The 23,282-nt window shown below is 42.6% G+C and overlaps 1 protein-coding gene and 1 pseudogene across 2 annotated transcripts in view; one reads left to right on the forward strand and one right to left on the reverse strand.

Annotated features, from left to right (window-relative positions):
- The window catches only part of LOC309657057 (uncharacterized protein), a gene marked incomplete at its 5' end in the record, with an annotated part of 131,418 nt that overhangs the window by 95,416 nt on the left and 12,720 nt on the right, over window positions 1–23,282 (forward strand). The gene's annotated exons all lie outside the window — the stretch shown is intronic.
- Window positions 2,656–8,806, reverse strand: LOC309658146 (UDP-N-acetylglucosamine--peptide N-acetylglucosaminyltransferase 110 kDa subunit pseudogene; annotated as a pseudogene). The gene has a single exon. The product of its transcript is annotated as a UDP-N-acetylglucosamine--peptide N-acetylglucosaminyltransferase 110 kDa subunit pseudogene (transcript).

Genomic DNA, 23,282 nt, shown 5'->3' on the forward strand with positions numbered 1-23,282 from the left:
CGTGTAATAAAAAGACAGATGCCATTTACAGTAGTATCAAAAATATTAATTACCTAGGAAGAGATTTAACAAAATATGAGTAAGACCTGTATACAGAAAATCATAAAATGACTGAGAGAAATCAAAGGAAACTTAAATAAATGGAAAGTGATACTATGTTTATGGGTAGGAAGATTCAATATTATAAAGTTGTCATTGCTTTTCCAATTGATGTATAGATTTCTTTTATTACATTTAAAATCCCAACAAAGTGTTTATTTTGACTGGTGGGCATTGAGGAATGGATAGTGGAATTTGGCAAGTTGATTCTCAAGTGTATCAGAACGGACACTGAAAATCAGTTGAGAAAGTATGAGCTTTAAACAACTGATGCTGAGACAACTGGTTATTCATATAGAAAAAAAGGGATCTGAACCCCTACCTCACACCACATGCCAAAAATCAATTCTAGGTGTCTAAAAGACTCAAAATTAGGTAGAGTTTTTAAACTTTTTGAAAGTAATAAAAGAAAATGCCCTTTTCAATTAACGGATGAGAAGAATCTCTGAAGCGAGACAGAAAAGCATAGAGAGTAAAGTAAATTACTATTAAAGTCAACTACATTAAAATGAAGAACTTCTGTTCATCAAGATATACCATAACAGAAGTGAAAAGGTGAGTCACACACTGGGAGAGGGTATTTGCTATACCCATATGACAAAGGGTTAGTATCCAGACCATATAAAAACTATAAGCCATTCAGAAAACTACAACCTAATTTATTTTAAAGGGGAAAAAGATTTGACTGGGCATATCACTGAAGAGAGAACACAAATGGTAAAATAACATATGAAAATATGTTCAACTTCATTTGTAATCAGGGAAATGCAAATTAAAACCACAGTGGCATATTATTTCAATCTCATCAGCTTGACAGAAATTTTTCAATGTGGAATACGAAGAATTAGAGATGTGGAACCACTGAATTCTTATACAGTGTTTGTGGGAGAGTCAATTTATTTCAACCATTTTGGAAGATAATTTGCATTATCTATTAGGTTGAAGTATGCATGCCTTTTGACTCAGCAATTCTACTCTCTGATGTTTGGCCTAGAGAAACTCTTGTACACATGTAGTGGGAGGTAGGTACAAGATGTTCATAGTAGCATATCTGTAAGAGCAAAAACTAGAAACAACCAAGATATTCACCAAGAGTAGAATGGAGTAAAATTCTGGTATATTCATATAATTGAATACTATACAGAAATAAACATGAATAAACTGTAGTTATTTGCAACAACATGGATGCATCTCAGGAACATGTTATTAAGTGGAAAAAGTATGTTCCAGAAAGACCCATATGGTAAATTCCAATTATATGAAGTTCAAAAGCATGCAAAAATCATATATACATACATATATAGGTATATATACATACACACATACACACACATATATATATATATATATATATATATATATATATATAGAATGATTAGGAAGGATGGGATTGGAGAGGGACACATAGGGGCTTAAATGTTCTATGTCTTAAATGGGACAGTAGGTGCACAAGTGATCATGTCATTGTTACTTTTCTTATCCTTAAACATTTATTTTATAAATATTCTTTTGTATATATCCGATACTTAATAAAATGTCAAGGCTCTTTGGAATTGAGGAGGTAAAAAGAGCTTTATCACAGAATGATTTCATGCTGGAAAGTTAGAAACAACAACAACGGTCCCCAGTAAAGGTCTGGTTAAATAAATTAAGGTACATCTGTATAACAGAATAGCATCCAGCAATGAAGTGCATACACTGACATGAGATGTTCCTTGTATAGTAGATGAAAGAAGTTACAGAACAGTATGATACCTCATTTACATAAGAAATATAAAAATACACATACATAAGAATATAAAAAGCGTTGAGTGAGTACACCAAAAAGTTAACTGTACTGGAATCTGGGTTTGACTATTAGAATTATATTTAGGGTTTTTTTTCTTGATTTCTTCTCATTTTTTTCTACCAGAAACATATATTACTATTATACCAAAAAAAGTCAGAGAAAGAGTAGCAAAGAATATCTAAGAAACATCAGAAAGAAGAATGTAAATATAAAATGTTTGGAAACGACCTTCACAAAATATATTAACATATTATTTGAAGAAAATGGTTACACTTTTATTAGAGTTAAAAATGAGATTTGAAGATAAATGGATTTATCTATCTATCTATCAAGTTTCTGGCTAAAAGGCAATATAATAAAGATTTAACTTCTTCCCAATTTAATTTACAGGATTAAAATAATCCCAAACAAAATCACAATGAAGTTTTTTGTTTTTTGTTTTTAAGGGCAAATCATTCATTTATTGTTTAAAGATTGCAAGATAACATCTGAATTTCTGTAGCACAATGTAAATGTTTTACTTTTTTGATAAAGCAGAGTATAATAGAAAAAACAATTAGTTTCCAGTAATATCTATATCTCTATTCAGAATTAAGCCTTCCACAGACATGTTACCTGGAAACAAAAGCCTGTTACAATAAGCAAAGCTTCAACCAGAGCGGCTATTTTCGGGCAGGGAAAGGTTCATCCCTCTAGGGAGATGCTGTGCTATGTAAAATGGCTGCAAGGTCACAGCCTTGAGGGCGCTGGAAGTCTATTCTCCACATTAAGTAGTTTGGTGAACTTCAAACGTCCGTTCATCTGCAACCAAGCTGGCAACCTTTAACTGATTCTTTCAAGCAGGTAAAAAATAAATTAAAAGAAATCCCTACACTGTTGTTCCTTGATTTACACTGTTAAATCGTTCATTAACATGTAATTCTGGCTAAGAATTACATTTGAGACTCCTTGCTCAGATTTTGGTTAACAGTACAAATCTTTCCGAAATTCAAGTTCTTATTAATCAATAATTTGTCAGCTAGGATACATTCAGGCATCAGCTGCAACTACAGAATAGATGCACTGCCTCAGCACTTTGGAAAGACAGAATCTAGAACACTACTAGCAGACAAAATATCTGTTACTAGACAGCATATGTGCAGTACAGCAAGACAAAAACATATATTCATATGTTGGCTTGTTTAAGCCTCAAGCCCTCAATCCTTTGTTGAAATACAATAATTTCATTTCTATGGTTTTCAATACCAAAAACTCAACCCGCAGGAGGGCTAAAGTCTAATTTATACTCCAAACCAAGTAGCAGTGCAGTTCGCTACTACTGAGGCTGAATCCATAGACTTCAAGACCACGTCCAGAAGACAAGTTATTATATGTAACACTCTAGAAGGTCTGAAACATAATAATCATATACATAGCTGGTCCTCCAGAGCTTTTTACCTATAACATGTTTTTTGATGAAAGTTATTTAATGCACTGGAGATAACTGTGACTTACTGATCAAATATTTGAATACTTGTACTTACCTGGGATTTCATTTCTGCTGAAAGAAAAAGGAAGAACAGGACTCACTTTAAAAAAAAAAACAAACTTTAGAAGTGAAAGTAAAAATCTTATCACACACTATCACTTTTGGAAGCAGCACAGAGGGGCAGTCAACGGTAAAACACTGGTGAAATAGGTCAAAACTCTAGGCCAAAAATCCATTATTATTCATCAGTGACAGTACCACAACTGTGCCCTTCATAATTAATAATCACTCCTAAGAATCTTCTTTTGGCACCAGATGATGCGTTTAAGAGAAACACTCTGGGAGGTTTTGAATCAGACTTGGTTTTTTGTTACCCAAGTTACAGGAAAATATTTAAAGTGGGGGGAAGGGAAGAAGGAAACGGACGAGAAAAAGAATTTAAGCCATAAACCAACAAAGCACTGATAGTTCCAAATATGTCAGACACTAAAATGACTGATATAGGCTCAAGTGGTTTATAAAACCTATAAAAAGACTACACCAGCAAAGTCCCCATTTGTCTGTAGAGTTCAGAAACTAAAACAAGGAATATTTTAGCTTAAAACCTTATCTCAAAAGAATCATATACACTTCACATGAATAAAACCTGAAACCAAACATTTTTAATAGCTCCAATACCCCAAATATAAAGAAAAAGTTAATTCAGAAGACTGGGCAATCTCTATCTCCCCTCCACACTAACCACCCATCCCATGGAAGACCAAGGGAGATCAGACCTTCCAGACTTAGGCAACACCTGGCTGCCGCAAAATTCTACGGAGACTCCTTGTGGAACAGCAGTCTCCCATCTCTTGTGTCTCTCCCTGTCATGATCATGCAGGAAGCAAGTCTGGCTGTGCTATTTGTTATCACTGTCTGTCACCCATCTGCAACATGATATTGCTACAAAGGTAAGTACAAAGTAACGTATCTAGTTCCCTTTCCCCCAGAAGGTTGAGGCTCAGGTACAGGGGTAATTCTCCTGCGCACACAGTCATTATTTAGGCCGACTCAGTGACTTCAACAGGCTTCATCATGTGATCAGGTTTGTTGCCAGCTGCATAATGCTCCCACATCTGTAGATAGAGGCGCTCTAGTTCCATTGTGTATTGTTTGGTGTTGAACAGAGGGCTAGATATTCTCTGCTTCCAGACTTTGCCACGAATTCTCTTCAGGTATTCTAGATCAGTTCCCAGTTTCACAGCTATGTCTTCATACTCTTGTCTATTTTTAGCAATAAGCTCAAGACAGCCTAAACAAGTGAGCTGGGAAGCTGCAACTCGGGAAGCAAGAGTCTCTCCTGGCATAGTCACCATGGGTGTCCCCGACCAAAGGACATCCATCCCTGTGGTGTGTCCATTACAGAGTGGAGTGTCCAAGCAGACATCAGCCAGCTGGCCTCTCCGAACATGTTCCTCTTTAGGAGCAACAGGTGAAAAAATGATACGGTTCTGGGGAAGGCCCATATTTTGCGCGTACTGCTGAATATTAGGTTCTCCTACTGCTGGGAAACGCAACAGCCACAGTACGCTATTGGGAACACGCTTCAGAATATTTGCCCACATCTGCAAAGTAGATGGGTCAATTTTATATAACTGATTAAAGTTACAGTACACAATGGCATCTTCCGGTAACCCGTACTGAGAACGTGTGGTTACAATAATGGTACGGGGAACCTCCTCTCCAGTGGCAGCCTTATTGTTGATCTGGGTAGTTGCCAGTCCATTGGTAATACTGAATCCATTAATTGTTATCTGAATTTGTCCTCTGTTAATCATTTCAATAACTGCTTCTGCAGTCGTATTCATAGGAATGACAGGCATATTAAGATCTATATTACTGCTGTCTGTTTTGTCTCCTCCATCAGGACATTTCATCTTGACAATTTTCACGTCTGGTAGACTATCAAGAAATGCTTTGAGGTCGATGCCATTCAGCACAATTCGATTGTCATAAATGTGCCCATTGGACTTAAAATCGATGACTGCTTTTTCCTTCAGGTGAGGGAACATATTAGCATGATCACCAATAAAGAAAGTATGGGGCATATAAGCCAGTTTCTCAGAATACTGCTCAGCAACTTCAGCAGGTGAAGTTTCCTGATCAGTGATGATATAATCCATGAAAAGCGCGCCACTAGTCCCAGGGTACCCCAGCCACATTGCCTGAATAGGAGCTGGCCTGAGCGCAAAGAGTTCATTTCGAGCACCCCTGGTATAACCATTCAGATTTACGAGGACGTGTATACCAGCTTGATGGATGCGATCAGCTGCTTTTCCGTCGCATGGAATCTGAGAAAGATCAACGAAATGATCGGCTTCTGCCATCACCTTCGCTCGGAAGTTTGTGCCATCATCTGGGCTCAGGGCATAACAGAATACCTCAAATTTATCACGATTGTGCATGCCTGGAATAGACTGCATAAGATGAGAAGTAGGATGGTTCCCAAAGTCAGAACTCACGTATCCTACACGCAGTCGACCATCACTGAGCTTCAAGTCCTTTGGATGTTCATACGGTGGTTTATGAAGGACACTGATGTTATCCAGGCAGAGGTGCCCATGCCTCTCGGCAATAGCTTTCCTGACGCCGTGAGGAAGAGGATATAACATGCTGTGATGAGGCTGCACGGAAGGCAACCTGTTCTTCTCTAACTGGTCAGCCACTACGCTGACCAACCTCTTCATGCGCTCATCATAGTCTGTCCAGTCACAGACAGTCTGCAGGCAATGAGCCAGATTACAATAAGCGTCAGGAAAATCAGGTTGAAGCTTCAGAGCAGTGCGATAAGAAGCAATTGCTTCTGAAATATTACCCAAATCCTTGTGAATGGAAGCCAGATTGCTGTGGGCTTCCGCAAATGCAGGGTCAATCTGAATGGCACGTGTATAACACTGCAAGGCTCCCTGAACATCCTGCATCCCCGTTAGAGTGTTTCCCATATTACAGTAGGCCTCAGCAAAGGTAGGACTGATTCGAATAGCCTCCTTATAATGCATCAGAGCTTCCTGCACTTTTCCCTGCTGCTGCAATACACTTGCTAAATTTGAATGGGCAGCAGCAAACTCTGGGAAGACTTCTAATGCTTTACAATACAAGCGAACTGCCTCTTCAATGTTTCCCTGTTCTCGCTTGATATTGGCTAGGTTATTCAGAGAGTCTGCATGGGTGGGACACAGCCAGAGAGCTGTATTATAACAATCTTCTGCTTCGGCAACACTGCCCTTCTCTTTGAGAGCGTTGGCTAGGTTGCAGTAAGCGTCTGGGAAGTGTGGTTGCAATTCAATAGCTCGCCTGTAGGTGTCTATTGCCAGATCTATCAGGCCTTGCTCATAGTATACACAAGCCAGGCTGCCATGTACCACTGCATGATTTGGACTCAAGCTTAGGGCACAAAGGTAAGCTGCCACAGCTCGTTCAAAAATCCGTGCCTCTTTGAAGACATTTCCTAAATTGATATAAGCATCCAGAAAATTGGGGTCATGGGTGACAGCCTTTTCAAAGTGATGAATTGCAAGCCAAATCTCCCCTTGTGCATTGAAAACACAGCCAAGATTACTCCAAGCTACTGCAAAGTTCGGTTGCGTCTCAATTGCTTTCAGATAACATGCCTTGGCTTCTTCCAAGCGACCCAGGGCTTTGAGCAGGTTCCCCAGGTCACTGCAAACACAGTACAGATCAGGATTGTACTGAAGAGCAGAGGCGTAAGCTTGTACTGCCCCTTCCATGTCGCCTGCTGCTACCAAAGCGGCTGCCAGGTTAATATAACCATCAGTGAAATCTGGTTTGAGACGCAATGCATGCCGGTAATGCTGGATTGCTTCCTGCAACTGCCCGCTTTCCTTGTACACATTCCCCAAATTCGAATAGGCTTCTGCCAGAAGAGGGTTCTTTTTAATTGCCAGAGTACTAAAGTGGGCAGATCTGTCCAGCCTTCGACACCGGAAGTGAATAGATGAAAGTAATAAAAGTACACCAGTATTGTCTGGCTCTTGTCTCCAGAGCTGCATGCAGTGTCTCTCAGCTGCCTCAAAATCTCCCACCTGATAGGCTCGATGTGTCAACTCTGCTAACCCTTGGAAGGAAAGCATACGTTTCGTTGGGTCTGTGCTGTCGGCCACATTGCCCACGGAAGACGCCATCTGGAGCTTCTAGAGGGAGTGCGAAAAGAGGGTAATTGAGTCCCGCTGCCGCCACTACTGGCAAGAATGTTTCTAGAGGTAGCAAATACAAGGGCAGCAGTCGTACCACTGCTTTGGCAGGCTTAAGCGGCGGCAACAGTTACATACACTGAACCTTAGGAACTCTGGTTGGCCATCTATCTCTCACGGTCTTGAAAAAATCACTATGAAGTTTTTTTTAATTGATAAGATGGTTCTAAAGTTTATCTGGAGATGCAAGAGGGAAGAGATGTGGGGACATATGTATATGTATAACTGATTCACTTTGTTATAAAGCAGAAACTAACACACCATAGTAAAGCAATTATACTCTAATAAAGATGTTAAAAAAATATAGAGTTTATCTGGAAGAATAAATGGGGCTATTGATAATAGAATTCTGAAAATTAAAATTAAGAGGTTAGACTTGTTCTAATGGATCAATTTTAAAATGAATGCTAAAGCGACAACCATTGAACCACTATGATACAGTCAAATAGAAAGCTCTTAAACATCTAGTAGAAAGTGCTCAAACATCTCCTTATATTTTTAGAAACAGTGAATGTTGGAGGAAATAATGGTAATAGAGAAAGTATAAAATAAATAATGTTGGAATAATGGTTAAGGAAGGGTAGTTAATTTTTACCTTAAAATACGTTCTAAAACAAATTTGACTGTATTTACCTAAGATAAATTATAGATAAGTTAATGTAAAAAAATTTAAATCATTGTTCAGAGGGAGCACAGAAAATATGTAACAGATTCACGATGGTATAAGTCACTAAATCCAGTGACTTTGCAGGACCAACTGATAATCTTGACTACCAACACTCTTTTTCTTCCCTTTGCCTCCTTTGACTTCTATGACACACACTGCCCTGATTTTTCACCTCACTTTGGTTGCTACTTCTCCAATTCCTTTGCAAGATTATCCTCCTCTGAAAGCCATTACATGTTTGAGTTCCTCAGGGCCCATTCCTTCTCTACAATGTCTCCCAAGATATTCACATTTACCCACGGCTCCAATGACCACCTCTACTCAGGTGACTCAAATTTAACTCTCCCCCAGGCATTTCTTACCTATCAGTATAAGTCAGAATCCCTGAAAGAGAAAGGTGGCACACTCAAATGTACCGTAATTAAGGAGACTGTAGTCAAGAGATCATTTGCAAAGGGTTTGGGGAAAACAACAGAGGACAGTAGTCCAGCATCTCAGGGAGCTTTTACTGCCTAGGCTTAAAGGAGGAGGTTAGGGACCTCCCTGGTGACTCAGTGGTTAAGAATCCACCTGCCAGTGCAGGGGTTCAAGCCCTGGTCCGGAAACATCCCACATGCCACGAAGCAACTGAGCCTGTGCGCCACAACTACTCAGCCTGCACTCTAGAGCCTGCGAGCCACAACTACTGAGTCCGTGGGCCACAACTACTGAAGCCCGCGTGCCGTAACTTCTGAAGACCGGGCACCTAGAGCCCGTGCTCTGCAACAAGAGAAGCCACCGAAATGAGAAGCCCACTCACTGCAACGAAGAGTAGCCCCCACTTGCCGCGACTAGAGAAAGCCCGGGCGCAGCAAAGATCCAATGCAGCCAAAAATTAATTAATTAATTTTTTAAAAAAGGAGGAGGTGGAAATGATTACTGGATTCGAGAGAGAAAAAAAGAGGAAGAGGTGGGAGGAAGAAGAGCAGGAGGAGCAGGAGGCAGAGGAGGAGGGTTTGAAGGAGGCAGGGTGGAAAGAGGAGGAGGTGGGGAAGAGGAAGAGATGATGCAGGATGTATATCGTATTGAGTAAATACTCAGCCTTCACGCTTCTTCCTTCATGTACCTCCTATGGGCTGAACGCAACTAGAAGGCAGAGCACACGGGAGCAGGTGCTGGGGATACATGGAATCTTGACATCCCACACACGTTAATGTCTCCAGGCAGGGATCAGCGTAGAGATGGGTGGAGAGTGGCTCTAGATGGGGAGGCAGAAGATATCTACCTAACAGACACCGCCTGCTTGGCTTCTTCTCTAGGACATCCCAGGGATATTTAAAACTCAGCAGGTCCAAGATTAAACTCATGAACTGCCCACTCCACAACCTCTCAAGAACAAGACTAATGAAAAACAAACTGGTCCTCTTTCAGTGTTTTCTGTGTCATCAAATGGTATCAAAGTCAGGTGTGTCTCCCCATAACTGTGCAGGAATGGATTGGAGTGGGGCAACAGTAGGTGCAAATAGATCATTGAGGATGCTATTCCCCTAGTCCAGACACAAATGATGATAGAATGGGCTGAGGAAGTGTTGGTAATGACGAACAGAAGTGGATGGATTGAAGTGGATAGACTGAAGAGATATTTCGAAAGCAAAATTGTTAGGACTTGTTATGAGATTGGATGTTTGGAGGTAAAAGTAATGTGGTTGTCAAAGATGACACCTTCAGTGATTTCCCATAGATCTTAGGAAGGAGACACAACTCCTTAACATGGACTTACTGGCCCTGCATGGTCAGCATCCCCCACTTCCCACCCTTCAACCTTCCGCCTTCACTTACACCAGGCTCCTCTGAGGATGTGGACCATGTCCTACATTCTTTCAGTCCTTCCTCTTTCCTATGCTTGCCCATGAGCAGGACCTTTGCACCTGCTCTTTCCACTGCCTGTAATGCTCTTAGCCCACTACCTAAGTCCTCTTTATCATTCTTAGCTCAGTCACCACTTCCCCAGGAAAGCTTCCCCTGACTTCCCTAACTAGACCTAACCCTTCTATGAAAGCGCTCCTAGACTGGGTCCTTCCCTCTGTAGCCTCTATCCTTTAGTAGCTTACACACACTTGTGTGGCTTTTCAGTAAACGTCTAACATATTCTCAATCCCCCACCAGGATATGAACTCCACGAGGACAGGGGCTGTGTCTTTCTTGTCTCACAGTAAATAGTCTTATTGCCTCTCGTAGTGCTTGGCACCTTGTAGTACACACACACACATACACACACGCACACACACACTCTTTAATGAATGAATGAATAAAAGTAAAAGCAATGGAATATATCATGTAGAAACACACTGATGGATTTAATAGACTTAAATTATAATCTTCTCTATATTAAACAAGAGTAAGGAGTAAATGATAAGTGATAAACTTAGAGATATATTCATAATATAAAGACAAGAAGACTATATCTCAGTAGAGTTCTTGCCACATCAACAATACAAATAATACCCAGCAGGAATTGACAAAAACAAAACAAACAAAAAAAACCCCTAGAACAGAAAGAGTTATGACAACTTTTCACTATAAAAATTGAAACTCCAAATAAAACTGGCCTAAACAATAAGGAAACCCACTGTATCACGTAACCAGAAGGATAGGATGGCTTCCCTCAGGATCATGAGACGGTACCCAACGATCACCGGGGACAGCATGCTTTCTTGTGCACATTCATCAGAGGAGAAATGCAGTCTCTTTGCTAGCAATACAATACAAATCCTGGGCTTCCCTCGTGGTGCAGTGGTTAAGAATCTGCCCGCCATTGCAGGGGACACGGGTTCAAGCCCTGGTCTGGGAAGATCCCACATGCTGCGGAGTAACTAGGCCTGTGCACCACAACTACTGAACCTGTGTTCTAGAGCCCGCGAGCCACAACTCCTGAAGCCCATGCGCCTAGAGCCCTGTGCTCCGCAACAAGAGAAGCCACCCCAATGAGAAGCCCGTGCACCACAACGAAGAGTAGACCCCGCTCACCACAGCTAGAGAAAGCCCGTGTGCAGCAACGAAGACCCAACGCAGCCAAAAATAAAATAAATAAAAATAAATAAATTTATCAAAAGAAAAAAAATACAAGTTCTTCTCTTTAGCTTCACTGAGTCACTTTAGGACCAAGCTGGATCAATTCTGCTGTCAGAGGATGCCATGTTCTCATTTTGAACCACTCACTAGCAAGAGAGATTGGATCACCATGTTTGGTTTGTGTTAATCAAGACCCGTTCCTGGCACTAGGCTCAATTCCAGAAACCACACTGTTGTTGAGGAATCAAATACAAGGTCCACTAATATTGGCCACAATCATGGGGGGAAATGGTCAGCCTTAGGAGTGAGGCAGATGCAAGAAAACAAACATGGCAGTGAGGTATCATTGTTCAACTTGCAATTTTAAAGTTTGTTTGCATTTTAAAAAATTATTCATTGAAAATGGATTATAAATTGATTTAATCTTTCTGGCGGGCAATTTGGCAAAATACGAAAAAACCTTGGAAACATTTATGACAAATTTTGGAAAGTATACATGTGTGTAGAAATAAGGAGGAAACACAAAAATGTTCTTGTGGTTGTTACTGGCTGGCAATTTTATGGGTGACTTTTTCTTTTAAATGTTTTCCAAATATTCTTTAGCCTAATTTTGTTTATTTAAACACAAAGGAAACGAAGGAACCTCTTATTTCAGAACGTGGACCACTTTCAGTCAGGAATATCCTCTGGAAGCTTAAGCAGTAGGCAAAGGAGTTGCAGGGTTTCATTGCTCCCTTAAGGTAATGAAGAGAAAATAGCAAACGATGTGAATCAAAGATTCTGAGTTATGGAATTCTCTGCTTCTAAAGTTCTAGTTTGGCCCAATTGGTCTGTAATCCAGGGGGAAAAAAAAAAGAAGGCATAAAACACTGCAACCTCTAACCTCTAACTCAACTCCATAGGCTCTTGGCTATAGGCCTTAGTGAGGAAACAGTTGAAGCTACACGACCAGACTTAGCTTGATCTACTGTCACTTTTGTTGAGGAGAATAGGTTGGACAGTTTTAAAAACTTGAGCATAGGAAAATATCTGAACTCACTTTTAAGTTAAGAGTCTGAACGTCTGGGATAAAGGAACGTGTGTTAGCGAACTGGGATTTCCAACAGATCTTTAACCGTGAGGATCAGTGACGCTGTTCTTTCTCCAGGTTTAATTTGATAATTTCCCCCATTCTTCTCAGACCCCTCTTTTGGTTCTCTTTCTGCCTTTATAGTCACCCTTCTGAGTAACCTTGGGCAAGTCATTTAACCTCTGCTGTAGCCTTTCTGAAAGAGCCTTCCATCGTGGATTTCCCTCTGTTTAAACATCTCTAAAGCTTCCTTGGAGTGACAGATCAGGAAAATCTATGAATTTAGGATAGCCCTTAGGCTAATGAGGGAGTACTGCATTTTTACACAGTCCTCCTTTTAAGGGCTTAAAACCAGATCTTTCACCTAGATAAGAAGGGAATGTGCCAGCATCAGATTCTACCCCATCAGTCTCCCAGCAGTTACAGCAAGCCAACAGCTCAGCCTGTGCCTAAATTGGCCATGAATAGACAAGTAAGGACAGTAGAGAGGCAGGAAATGGGGTTAGGTTGATTTTTATCTATTAGCAGCAGCTTAAACTGGTACGCTGGGCAGCTCTGTCTCCCATTGGCTACAGCTGCTGAGAGCAGCAGGGTGAGGGCTGACCTCTATCTGTCGGGTGTAAGTCAAACCCTGAATACGTTTGTAGCAAACTTCAGTGCTCCAGAACGCCAAGTTTAACTTACGCCCAACCACATACAATATTTTTATCAGGAACCGTGATATTCTCCACCTGCGAGGAACTTACATCTGTGGCTTTCCCCCCTCCTAGATTTTTTTTGCTTTCTTTCTCACTGCCTCTCCCTCCTGTCACCCTGTGACCAATTTTGTCCCCCTGCATCTGTGTTATCTTCTGGCTGGGAGGGGCTGTGATGGTCACAGCTGTGCTCCTTCCAGCAATCATGGTCACACCGGCCCTTCTCTGCCTGCCCCAGTTTCCATCTGACCACGTTGTGCCCACCCCTGGCACTTGCAGTTGTTACCCAGGTTGGCACCGCCTCATGATCACGTGTGCCCTTCTGGGCCAGCGCGAGTTTCAGAATGTGTCTGTTGCTAATACAACTGCAGCTGGAGACAGACAGAAATATGTTCAAAACGTGAGTTCTAAACTTCCTACACAGTAATTGTTTCTTAATAGTTTTTGAAGACCAAATAGTCTTTTTTTTTTTTTTTTAAGATAGTGTTTAAGTATTTGGACGTTTATTTTCCTAGATGAGAGAATAAACTACTTGAACTTTCACGTAGGCAGCTAACCATCCAAATGTGGCAAAGCTCCTTTCCTTTGTCTTGGGTCTCAATCAGTACATGGATGTTGTTTTGTCTCAATCAGTATGTGTATGTATTTATTTACACTGACATCACAATGTGAAATTTAACCTACTCAGTTCTGCTGTCACACTAAAGCATCGGCACACTTAGGCTTCTGTTTATAATGCAGAAACTGCTGTCCATGACCTATTATCATCTCTTCACTGGGGCCCTGTAGTAGCAGAAAAGAAGCCCAGATGATGCAAAATTATTCTAGCAACTCAGATCCCCATGCACACAAGCCACACTGCAGTAATTTGAGATGGAAAAGACCTATTAAGTCATCCCACTGATTCTCTGAGGGCATGTGGTGGTTTTTTCCCTCTCCAATACGCTGATCTACGTTTCAGTGCCTTTCCCAATTGCAAATGGCACAAGTGACGGGGCCTCCATCCCTCCTGGGGGACAGGGCAGCACAGTCTATAATAGATCTCTCCATTAGGGCATGAGTCTTGCTCAGCTGCCTGATTTATCTTTGTTTTGACTCTCATTTCCATCACTCCTCCTGCCGTCCCCTTGGACCACACGAAATAATTTCTCCCCGTCCCCGCTATTTACACCCTTCAAGTCCTTGCGGCTGATGAGCCAGTCCCTGCTAGCTAGAGCCAGTGGTCAAGCTGGGAGACCTGTCTCTTTCCTCTTCCCTCTGGAGGCAGTCCCTTCAGGCTGATAAATCATATTTGTTGCTCTTCGATGAACGCTCATCAGTTTCTCAATCATTTGCCTCATTTCTTTGTCACTCAGGCTGCTCAGGAAAATCCCCTTTGTTTGTCTCCGTTGTTGCAAAAGAAGATAATGGTGGTAGAACCTCTGCTTACAGCAAACAGAGCACATCTCCTCAGCCACCAGGCACCCTCCTGCCCCCAGGACACTGGCGTCACCTAGTCCGTTGTCTTTAACTCTCTTCCTTGGGGTGTGGAGCTACTGTGTTAACAGGACTGAGGTGTGTTTGTAGAGACAGGAAGAGTTGATCTGTATTTCACCTGACCAGCTTTCCTTGTTGTATATTTAGTTAATGCCCATTAGCTGTTTAAATCGTAGTTTGCTGCCCATCTCAATTCCCCGTTGGAAAAGCTTCCTTGAACTCCCTCAAGAGAATGCTAACCTCCTTTCCATTAATACTCCCACGTTTCCTGATATTAAAGTGGACGACATCAGTCACCATAGCAGACATCTTTGCCAAACGGGGAATTCTGTTGCTATGGGAGGGACAGGATGGCCCCTTTACCTTGAATGAGCTGAATGTCACCGCAAACCAGGAAATTTGGGGAGTGGCTTTTGCAGTGCCAGCATCAACAGTGTTCAACCTGTCCCTTCTCTAACTCCCCAGGTAATGGCTCCCCTGAGTGCTAAAGCATCCCATTTCATAAGGTCTTTCCTAATGTGCTCATATTTATGCAATAATAATAACCAACATAGTGCTTTACAAACTCTTTTCATCTAATTACATCATCCTACTTAACAGTCACAGCCATCCTGTGAGAAAGGAACTCTCTTCTTTATTTTACCAGGGAGGAAACTGAGGCTTAGGGATGTTCCACTGACCAATTTCACAAATATTCAGTTAATTATCCTTTCCATTCCCTTTTGGTTCTCCTTCTGAAATCATTGGAAACAATGCTCCATGAACACTATGTGAAGGGGCGCTCACTGTATACAGGTTCCTAAAGTCACTGGGATGCTGGCCATTGCATAATATTCTTCTGTGCTCTTAGTTGGCAAAAATAGAGTGAATAGACATCATCCACAGTTCAGTATGAGTCCTATGGTTTACCAGTAGGATAACTCAGTTGTTATTCGATGACAGAAAGAGTATATTAAAATTTATAAGACATAGCCTGCTATCTCTTTCTAAACAATAATGTAATGTTATTAGGCATGAGCTAAAAGTGAGCTTATCTCCTCCAATACCAGATCAGACCCTGAGGGTATCTGTTTTTCCTGCAAAGCTGATAAAATTATATACACCTAAGATAAAAGAAGAAAGAACTATATATGTCAATACATGTTAATAACATGATTTGAAGAAACAAAGGACCTGAATAATACTGACTTTTTTGAGTAATTTAAAAAGCAGAAATATAATTTGCTACCAAATACATGGTCAAGGAAGCACAACATCCTAATATTGTGCTAACAGCTAAGCAAAAGATGATGTTTATTGCATCACTTATTTTCAAGGAGTGCTTAGCAATATTTTTAATTTGGCACAAATGTGATTACAGTAGGAGAAACACCTGTACTGAAGGGTTTTTATGCTTTAAGGGATTGAGGCAACATCCAAATAAAAGTCTCATCAGAGCCAGCATTTTGAACAAAATCCAGATCAAGAAATGTATGCTGTTAAGTGAACTGCTCCTTGCTGTGTCCTGGCCAGAGAAAGCAAATTGCGTGTGTACACATAAACTATCAACGCACAGAAACACGCAGAAGTCTCCGTCTCTATCAAGACGGAAGGCAGAATTCTTTTTTCTCCATCTCTATTAAGACAGAAGGCAGAATTATTCCTTCTGCATCAGCTTGTGAGCCCTCACTGTCTCATGTGTAACTAACTTTAAACTGTACTTAGTGGCTGGAATGGATGGTGCCTGTAACTTTCTTGCAAGAAATTATTAAGCAAACGCAACCTTGAAGATGCACCCTTGAAATTCCAGCTGTATTTCATCGTACCCAGGGTTTAACTGTAAAAAAAACTCTTATTGCTTATTTTTAATTACTGCAAATTCAAACACATGTTTACCATGGTGAAGTTTAAAAATACAATGAGAAAAAAGAAACCAATAGTTTTTATTTAGAACACCTAGTGCAAAGGTGCACGTAGCCTGTCACAAGCAGTAAGGAGTTTTACTGTAAGCATCTGCCAGGGACAAAAATTCAGGCAAGGCTCTTTTTGTTGCTGCTCTAAAGAATCCACCTACAAGAGAGTTTAATCAGCTGAAGATGAACATCAGTGCAGATCTGTTTAGTGTTCTCTCTCAGCCGTGACCTCATTTCTGATACTGACAGCCTGGACTGCCTCTTAGATTTGGTTGGGGCTTGGATGCATCCCCTGGCAAACCTGGATGAAACTAGAAGAGGGAGGTTTTGGTAGCTCTGTAGGCCCGTTAGTTATCTCATTCTCTCTTCACATGGGGCTACATATTAATCAGAGGTAGCCAATGATTCCAAGTTTTAATGGAACCTAAAGTATAGTCCATTACCATATATGAACCAAGAAGTAAGTGTAATAGTTCTACTTCAGATTAGCTAACGGTGGAATCTTGTTCCACAAACAGCCAAGACGCGGGTTACTGAGAACAAAGGTGTTTCCCATGCCACCAAATTGTGCTTTCAGTGTTGTCTTCTTCTAGGTAGGTCAAACTAGTAAAGAGGTCATCACCAACATTAACATATATAGAACTTCCAGGGATTGTTACACTTATATTCAACAAATAGAGATAATCTGCACAGGACCTAACCATCCCATAGCTAGCACAGTCGGGTAACAATGCTCTTCTCGCCCAGCAATCCACACTTCCTTCTAAGGGGGGTCCCAATTTACTGAGGGGTATGTTTTCCTAAAGCTTCTTTTCATACCCTTGGAGCCCACTCCCAAACTCACTGAGAATAAAATACTGTTAAGAACTCAACAAATGGACATTGGAAAGCCGATACTGGATTTAGTTGATTTTAGCCCGCCTTTGATTTGTTTGGAGACTGAATTCCTTACACATAAAGATCAGTATTTATTTCATGGGTACAAAGGTTTAAGAGGCAACCAAGATATATTTAGTAAAGAGAAGGTGATTGAACCTCCAAATAGGTCATGGTGACTTATCAGCAACTGAAAATAGTATTTTAAGATCATACTAGTTCTCTGTGTGCGTCATTTAGATTTGTTTTGGTTGTCTGATTTAAGTTGGCGTTGGCAGTTTTGAACAAACACAGAAAGACTTTAACACATGGCTAGGTAGGTTGTTTTAGATCCAAATCAGGTATTGATCATTAGGACTGTGGCTTGGTATAAATTTAGAATTACTGTAATCTAAAGTGTTGGGGTCGTTACATACTTATATTTAGGAGTGGCCAGAGATAACATTTCTATTTTGAAACCATGCTGTAATCAAATCGACAACTTGGCAATTTACCAGCATTTTTAAACACTTCACATATTTTAATCCGTCAATTTTTGTTCTTGATATTCTGAAAAAGTCATCAGAAAGAAGCCATTTATCATTCTTTTTCCCCATGAAGGAAGGCAATTTTCTAATGAATGAGGAAATCTTTCATTTTAGATGGAAAAAATAACACAATAGGTCAATTATACTGAATTGAAAAGAGTAAAGTTTTTACTACATTTATATTTAATATATGTTATTCTCGAAAGCAAATACATGTGAACACAATGGGGATAATAGCAGTATCGTACCTTGTGGATTATAGGAGGATTGAAGGAATTAACACATAAAACATTCTTACAACAGTGGCTGACACATGAAATGCTCAGTAAATGTTAGCTGTTATTCTACTATGTGATAAAGTGAGGAACTGTCACTAGTATTCATGGGTGCAATTCTTGCATTTTACAGAAAAAGTGGTTTCATCCACTTTTTACAGAACCTACTATGCTTTCTGTTCTGAGGGCACAATGAAGCCCTCAGAGGGATGGCTCCTCTAAGTGAAACTGACCCCTGCATTTAGTGCCTGAAATCAGAGGAAGCTTGTCAGTGTGGGCAGACACCAAGAGTAGACCAATCTGATCTCCCACTTCTTTTTTCTCTCGTGGAAACGAATGGAGGTTATCTGATGTGGACCCTTCAATCAATTGTTCCTGCTTAATGTTTCAAACCTTGGTTTACTGTGGGGTAAACTTCGGTTCCTGACAGTCATCCAAAATCTTAGTTTCTCTTCAGTTCCACTGCAGAATAAAAACTAAATTTACCCCAGTGGATTGTTACATCAAGTCTGGTATTATTTCTCCCAAGAGGCCATCTGCTTCTGGGAAAAGACAACAGGGCGTGCCCTCCATCACACCTCCATTTAACTGACGGTGCAATGATGGACAAGTCCTTGTTGACCCCTGCAATTCAGAGTTATTGTCTTGGAACAGAAGATTTGATGATCTCTTTTCACTCCATAGGATAACTGTAAAAGTATCCACCCAGGGTTCAATCCAACCCCCAGACATTGCTTCTGATGGCCTTACATTCTTTTGATTAGTCTACTCAACACAAAAACTCAGATTACTAAAATTAGTGGGCAAGGGATGGCTTCTTTTCAAACATCCCACCACCAGAACAGGTGTACTTGCAAAGTCAAGTTTGCCTGACGTATCCTCTGTCTCAAGTGGTACAAACGGCCCTGGAGGGTGGAGCCCTCACAACCTGCTTCCCTGGGCGTGCGTGTCTGTGGGTGTCGGGGTACGCGCAGGACACACACGGACCCACTGTCCCAGGGCAGCCCAATCACGGTCCCCCTCTCACCTCAAAGCCTGTCAACTCTCACGCCCCTCCTTGAACGCACAGCCCCTTTCTCCGCCTTCGCTCCTTCGTATCCCGCCTCCAAAGTAGGACGCCCACTTTCGTTGGCCGGTGCTCCTCTCACTCCTACCCGGAAACCAATCACTCGCGTTCTGGTGGAGAGTGACGGAGACAATGGGAATTCTCGTTGCGTCACCTGCCCGCCCCGAGCGCCGGGAGGCGGTGCAGGGGGCGGGGTACGGGTTGCCGGGTTAGGTGCCTTATGGAGTGAGGAGCGGGTAGAGGAGGTGGTGGCTCGGCCCCGCGTTCAGCCAGGCACCTCGAGGCCCTTTCCCCCTAGCAGGTCCCCAGAAGCAGGGATCCCGGCCCTCCCTGCAGCTGCCGGGCTCTCGTGCGCGTGCAGCCCCGCGCGTCTGCGTGATGCCGGCGGCTGCCCCTTTCCCGTGTCAGCGCGAGGCCCGGGGCGGCGGCGGCGGCGGCCCCGGCCGTAACCGCCACACCCAGCCCGGTCGGGTGGTTGGGGCCGTTGGACGTTTGTTTTCGCAGCCTTCCCCTCCCCCCCTCGCTGAGGCGGCGGGGATGCGCGTTGCGCAGGGGGAGCCGAGAGACTCCTCCCCCTCCACGATCCCCCCGCCCCTCCCCCTTACACACTCGCACGCACTAGCGCGCCGGCTCCCACACGCTCGCGCGCCTCCTGCTCCGCGCCTCGGTGTTGGCCGCCACCATCGTCCAGGGCCCGTGAAGCCACCATGTGCACTGCCTCCTCCTCTTCCAGTTCCTCTCAGACTCCTCATCCCCCGCCGCAGAGGATGCGGCGCAGCGCCGCGGGTTCCCCGCCCGCCACTCCCGCCGCCGGGAGCGATAACGGTGCGGGCGGCGGTGGCGGCGGCGGCGGCGTGAACTGCGCCCTGGTTGCGGGAGCCGGCCGGCTGCTGCAGCCCATCAGCGCCACGGTGCCCTACCAGCTCCTGCGGGGCAGCCGACACAGTCCCACGCGCCCGGCCGCCGCCGCCGCCTCGCTGGGCAGCCTCCCGGGGCCCGGGGCGGCTCGCGGCCCCAGCCCGCCCGGCCCGACGCCGCCGCCGACCGCGGCCCCGACCGAGCAGGCGCCGCGGGCCATGGGCCGCCCGAGACGGTCCCCAGAGAGCCACCGGAGGAGCCACTCACTTGAGCGCCGGAGCCCCGGCTCGCCCGTGTGCAGAGGTAGCGAGCCCAACCGTTGCGTCCTCCCGGGCTGCGTCTCCCCGACGGTGCCCTCCATGGAAACTTCAGCCTCTCCGGGCTTCTCTTTGCTAGTGCATTATCGAAGGTGTGAAAGTGGCTTTGGGAACCTCACCCCCCTGCGGTCGCTGCGGGGCTTGGATGAGCGAACTGCGGAGCAACTTTTATTTGACCCTCCTGGCGCCCCTCAGCTTTTATCTTCCATCGCTCGCCTGGATCGAAAGGTTTTTCAGTTTAAGAGCTGATTAGCTCACTCATGTGTTTGCTGTTTGTAGTGGGGGAAGGAGGAGCTGGGCGAAACACTTAAAAACAACACGCACACAAACTCTCCGGCAGCAGGTAAGGTGGTGGTTGTAATCTGTACAGCCTCTTTGTGCTTTCCTACAAAGTTCCTATAACGTGTCTGTGCCTACCGGGATAATTTTTTTTTTCTTTTTTGGGGGTGGGGAGGTGGAGGCACCAGTTATGATGTAAGGATATCCTGTTGGGTGTGTAGAGGGGACAGTTTTGGATGTGCAATTGAAGTGTATAGTGTTTGGTTGGGCTTTTTTTTTGGAGGGGGGCTCCCTCTTTTCTCTACTTTATATAGTCATATGCATCAGGGCGGTACTGCACTGGAAACAGTTTATGCCCAACTCAAGACTTTCATGGTAAATTTCTAAGGACCTATTTGTGGAGTGTGCTCCCTTTTTCCCTTCTATTTTTAAGTACACTTAACAGTTCAGTTGAGCTGTTAAAGGATCTCAAGTTTCGTTTTTCTTAGGTGTCAAAGGTAATGGTGAGCTGGTGGATGCTGTCGGCTTCCCTTAATGTTTTGTGTTTTGGTGTGGTTTGGTTTATGTTTAGGGACACAGTGAATGATCTAGTTTAGTCCTGGGGGAGAAAAGGAAGTTTAGCCAAAACAGGGATGTAAAGCTCATAAGGGAGGGAGGAGGAGCTCATGTTATTGGATGCCACGCTAGGGCTACAGATGCTGCTGCTGCGTTGTGCAGAGAACGGATCATACCGAGGGGAAAATCTCTGCTTGGAAGGGAATCACTGTGGAGCCTGTGCAATGTTTATGGGGTGTATGTAATTTTTTTAATGGAGTTTTCTTGATGAAGGTCTTAGACTTGGAGAAAGTGACTGTGTTAAGATAGATTGCAGTTTTGGTGTTTTGTTTTAATATTTCTGACGTGTAATTAGCATGTTGCTAAGGCCCTTGTTTTCAGACCACTTGATGGTGAGGCAGGGTAGGATGTAGTGCAGTGGTATGTGTCCAGGAGCACCGAGAAATGCATCCTGTAATCATAATGCACCGGAAGGAATTTGCTCCCCCACTCCTCCCCCAGGTCAAGCCAGCTGCAGAAACTGACATCCTCCAGCAAATCCTGAATGAATGAATGAAAACAACGTGATCGCCCTAATAATGACCACAACTGAACACACATCTTTGGCTGTATTTTATAGAAAAGGCCACCGTTTTCTAACAGATTAATGCCATATGCAACTCCTTTGCACATTTTCTAGAACTGTATGAAATGAGAGATAACAGAATGAAAAGAAGGCAGCAGTTACATAAATTTTTGAGTGATTTAGTTTCAACAGTACATAAATTGAGTTTTGGGATTTTCTTTTAGGGACTAATGTAAGAGCCATAAAATAAGCACTGCAGAAAGACTGTGTTCAGAGGGTTTTGTGGGCATAGTGAGTAGTTTCAGCAATTGCTGCAACAATATATTGGTCATCTAGTACCTCCTCCCCTTTTGTTGATAAACACATCTTACAACAGTTCTTAGTACAACTTGTTTTTCTGCATGCTTCAGAAGTCTTAATTGCTTAGGAATTACAAGGTCCATCATCAAGTAGTTTTAATGAAATTTGTGACCAGGCTTAAACTGGCCTCTTTGTTGTAGTATGTCACATCTGAGTTGAATGCAATTTTAACGCAATCATGGTGAAAACACTTCTCTGAGTCTGGTTGTTCAGGAGACAGATTTGCATCAGAGAACTTGTATTGGGAATAGAAGAGGCCTTTCTGCTGTTTTTAACACCAGGTGGTTTTGTCAGTTTCTTACATTGAAATGACTTTGAATGTAGGCTCTTCTGGCCCCGGTTCCCTGATGATATTACCTTTCTGTTACTTCTCCACATCCCACCTTGCTCCTCTCTACCTAAGTTAAAACGATACAACTAATCTATTCTTTTTACTTATCTATTTAGAATTCATGCTATGAACAGTTGAACAATTTTTCAAACAATTATCTACTCAGTTTCTTTTGAATTCTGCAAGGTTCTGACTTCAGTGGATTGTAGCCTCCACAGGTCAAGGCTCCTGCCGCTGCTGCTGCTGCAGACACTGACGTCACTATACTGCATGAATGAAAAACAACAACGTGCTCCATTTCTGGCTCTCCACCTCCTTCCTTTTCTGCACACTCTGTGTGTGTGTGTGTGTTTAAGATGGTATTACGCTGCATTTGAAACTACATTTAAAACTGTTAAATTAGGTAGGTGGTGGCTCAGGGATATGTGTTTAGTATAGAAGCATATTGCTTACAAAAAGCTTCAAGTGCTATGAGCATTTGGACTAGAGGTGACATAACAGCATTCAGTATTTTTTTTATCTGGACTGGTGGTTATGGAAGAAAATACAGAAGATGTAAACAATTTTCTTTGTAATTGCTTTACCAAAAACAAGTTATGAGAGTGTAATTTCTTAACATGTTAGATCATCATTATCTCCCTCTGAAACATTCTTAATATGCACATTTATAGGGTTAAGTCTAGAATAATAAAGAAATGATACTCAGATTGTTTCACAAGGCTGAGGAAAAGCTGAATTATGTAAATAGGCACAATTTTAATATGATATTTATAAAATCTAGCAAGAAGATGATAATTTTCTTTATTTTTGTAGCACA

This window comes from Balaenoptera physalus, assembly GCF_965194825.1.
Source record: "Balaenoptera physalus genome assembly, chromosome: 3".
Taxonomy (NCBI): Eukaryota; Metazoa; Chordata; class Mammalia; order Artiodactyla; family Balaenopteridae; genus Balaenoptera; species Balaenoptera physalus.